General features: G+C 37.2%; 1 protein-coding gene across 1 annotated transcript in view; it reads left to right on the top strand.

The window, feature by feature from the left end:
• Window positions 1-4,375, top strand: part of Csmd1 (CUB and Sushi multiple domains 1) — a 1,596,626-nt gene that overhangs the window by 591,420 nt on the left and 1,000,831 nt on the right. The gene's annotated exons all lie outside the window — the stretch shown is intronic.

Here is a 4,375-nt window from a genome sequence, read left to right as displayed (position 1 = left end):
ATATATATATATATATATATATATATATATATAATCACTTAGAAACAATATCCATTCTAAAGGTTCAAACGTAGCTAGTCTCACCTTGTCACAGTTGAAGTGCCAATGAGAGAGTGTTACCTCTCTCACCCACTAGGGGGCTACCTGGGGACTCCTTCCTGTTAGTCATTCTTCATTAAAAAAAATTAAGATCTCTACTCTACTCCTAGTTATATTTCCCAGCAAACCCTACAACTAAGGTCTAGGCTCTCATCAATTTCAGTCATTACTCTCAGTAGCCACCTGCTCTATAGCAAGATGGCCTTAAACAGTCAAAGACTCCTATTTGTGGGAATAATGATATAGAAGAGAAGAATTCAAATGTGTCATCAACTGAAAGAAGCATTGAATGGAATTGTAACCCAACAGTTAAGAAGAATGGCAGGTTGAATAGCTTATCCCAAGCAGTACTGGTCCTTTACACAGAAATGACAGATGCAAAGTGAGCAATGACAGTTGAGACACTTATGGACCTGAGATCTCACATGGCCTAGTCCCTCACNGTGTGGGTAGAAAATGAATACTCCTTGTGTCCTGGTTTTCTCAGCAAAGCCATATCCATCAGTGTTCATTTAGCATATNTTCCAGTTGAACTGCAAAAGCTCTAGGTCTTTGGAGCTAAAACCACAAAGAAGGGGAGAGAACACAATAGTGGTACTGATGGGAAAGTGCTGGGTTCTTCACTCTTAGATTCATCTTGTGATGTAAGAAACTGAGGAAGTCAGTCACAGGCAAGATTCAGCCTATGTGTTGCTGGGTCCTGGTGTGCTGGTGTCTCTGCTGGATGGAAGAGCAGCTCCCATTTTCAGAATGATTTTAATTGAACACATTCATCTTTTCTGTGCGACTTTTCATTGACTAATAGTACAAAATATTTTTAAAGCAAGCAAACAAAACCAACCAACCAAACAAACAAACAAACAAATCTTATGCATTAAACTTCTTTTCAGTCTTAAAGCACTGTAAGCCCAAGCTGGGGAATTTGCTTCTTGGTATGTGCTTCCAATGTGAGGTTGGCAACCCAATTTCAAGTCTCTCGCTCCCATGAAAAATACCAGGCACAGTCANATGTACATACAACCCTTATAACTGGGAGTTTAGGCAGAGATAGGAGGAGACCTGGGGTTTTCTGACCAGCCTCCATACTGAAATGGAATTGTGTGTTCCAGGTTCAGTCACAAATCCTGTCTTAAGGGAGAAGACAGAAAGTGGTGAAGCAAGACATCTGGTGGCCTCCTTTGGACTCTGTATGCATGGGAATGGACATACTCATCTGAATGTCTATATCACACATATATAAGCATCAGAAATCCAATTTCAGACGTGGTTAATAGTAAAGGGTAGACCACTGGCTGTGATGGTGATAAATCATAAAGGTGATGCTTATATATCATGAGTTGGGATGGATACTTCTTTGTACTGCTTTTTAGTAAAATAAAGAATAGGAAGCAGATGCTTTTGCAGGATGGGAGAACATTCATCCCAATGGCATGTGAATATTTTGGGGTTACTTCTCAGATTTGCAAATTCTAGATATTGAAAGAGAACTTAAAGCATCTTAGATCATTGTGGCCCACTGCTTCCTTGGTGCCTGTCCAGGATTGCTCTTGCTTGCTCTGCAGACGTCCACATTTTGAGTAAATTCATGCTCTCTGTGGTGTAAAGATGTCAGTTGCATCCATCTGAGTCCTTCAAATAACATAGTCTTGAGTGGATTCTCCATTGAAAGGTTAATTTTTCACCCTCGCCTTTTCATTCACTCGTCTCTGTGCAGATGAAACATCAGTGCTGTAAAGTGTCCTTCAAAACTGTGCTGTCCTCAGGGAAACTAGAGCCAATGAGGGCACATTAGTTTTCCAGTAATTAGAGCTGAAGGCTTACCTTCCTCAATCTTAATAAATTCTGCCTTTTAGGGAGTAAATGATGCAGTCTACCAACTGCTTGCTGTGATCACTGTCATCTGTGGATTTAAGATCTCCACATTNAGAGCCTCCCACCATCACCACTATAAACACATACCCTGCTTCTCAGAGGCCATGGATGCTTGCAGAAAAGATTCTGAAAGGGGAAGTAGGCTATTGCAATTTCTATAAAATTATTCAATATAGAGGACTCAGTGGTCCAGATGTATAGGACTTTTCTATAGGACCCAAATTCAATACTCAGCACNCACATGATGGCTCAAAACCATCTATAATTCTGGTTACAGAGGTTCCAATATGATTTTCTCTTCTGTTCTCCTTTGGATACCAGGCATCCNTGTGATGTGTACATATCAGCAAAACACCCATTCATATAAGAACTAGTTAAAATACAAATTGATGTAATTGGATTAAAATACTTATTTTTAAACAGAATTCCAATGTGTTTCTTTAAAAAACATTTGAAAGATTACATATTAGGGTCACAGAACTTACTATGTCATATTGGGTTTCCAAACTAATATAAGCCTATACTTCCTGAGACAGAAAAATGGAAGATATATGGATAGATAATACATAGATAGATAGATGATAGATAGATAGATAGATAGATAGATGATATGTAGATAGAGATATTGATGATAAAGAAGTAGGTAAAAGATGGATGAAAGATATAGCTGTATATAGATGGTAAATAATAGAATCAGATATATAGATAATTGGATCAACAGATAATATCTAGCTCCTATACATCATCCATCTTAAAAGGATAGACAATGGCATAATGTTCTCATAGTTTTTGAAATAATAAATGCAGCACAAGAGGGGATTGGCTCTCACCTCATGATGATCATAATTAACAATCCATTTCTGACAGAGTTGAAGATGTCTTTCNAAATGACTGATAGAGTGGGGGCAAGTAGGTTCTCCAGAAGGAAATCTGATGTCATCCAAAAGGACAGAATCTACAAGTGTTTTAGGATGATTGCTACTAACCTTGTCATGTGACTGACTCATTGTTGCTTTCCTTTTCCCCCATGGGATCTATTTCTATTTCTCTGTATTGAGGAATACCATCTAGAAATTGGAGACTTTGGAAATCAGGAAGTGCATTATTTGGGGACAAATGACAGCTAGCAATATCTAAATCTACAGAGGAAGGAATGTCTGGATGGGAATTCGACACACTCCAAAACCTTGTGTGTAAAAGTATATTAGACCAAGGTGTGTGAAGAATTAGACCCCTGGTTGCATGGTGACCTATGTAAAACACATACATTATGAAATGACATCNATGTNCACCTGTCAGATTCCATGATAACTCTGTTTACATCATGACGTCAATAGGACAGTCAAGAGTAACATGTAGAACTAATAAATCATCTATTCATATACATATGGATAATTAACTAAACCAAAATTATTTTGAAATAAAATTAAATATGTTTAAAACTTATATTGCCAAATTTAGAAAATTCTCTCCATATTTAATCCATCATTTCACAGCTCATGCACATTGAAAAGACCACGTTGAACCTAAATGACAAGGTGGATATTTTTGTGCCAGCAGGAGGCAGGTNAGCTTTCTTGGTGGCATCCTGGATGTCTGTAGATTGCTAACCACATCTGTTATGGTGGGCTGTCCCAAATGTCACATTCAGGATTAGGGCAAGACAAGGACATGGGAAGAAGGCACAGCACCAGGAGAGATTTGCTTGAAAACGGAATGTGGACCTCCTGTTCTCCAGTAGAATAATCTTCACATTGCAGCAACCAGAAGGTTCTACATGGTCAATCTAGACACATAGACCAGAAAAGCATTGTTCTCCCTTTTTATATCTAGTAAAACACCAAAACTGTGAGTTGCCAAGAAAGTGAAAAATCAATCCTTGGTAAGTCATGAGGACAGAAAAAACAGCCCCTATCCAACATAAAAATAAAAGAACAAAGATAAATTATTTATAGAGTTTGGGAGCAGTAAGATGCTATTCTTATTGTCTTAATGAGAGGTTGTTAGCTAGGAAACTATGATTGAATACCTATAATGAAGAACTTTCTTCCAGTCACTAATAAATGTGTAATATAAAAATCTGAACAAATAGTGTCTGTTAGTAGAGATGCACTCATTTGTCAACCATGATATCCATGACTTCTGAGTGTTTCTGAAAAGCTTTGGCACTGAAAGGAAACATGAGAGACTTCATATCAATCCCATTTAGTACATCATATTTTTTATATTACATATTATATATAAAATAATGTTTTGTGTCTACATCTCTTTATCCTTTAATGCATTGCTAAAAAGAAGACTATAAATTTACAATATGAAGGGTGATAGAAAAATAAAATCACAAATAATTATATAATTTGGATATTTACATTCCCTACCCAAGGTATAGGGTGTTACAGTAGGA

Source organism: Mus caroli, chromosome 8 (genome assembly GCF_900094665.2).
Source record: "Mus caroli chromosome 8, CAROLI_EIJ_v1.1, whole genome shotgun sequence".
Lineage (NCBI taxonomy): Eukaryota > Metazoa > Chordata > Mammalia > Rodentia > Muridae > Mus > Mus caroli.
This window is presented reverse-complemented; position numbering and strand designations above follow the sequence as displayed.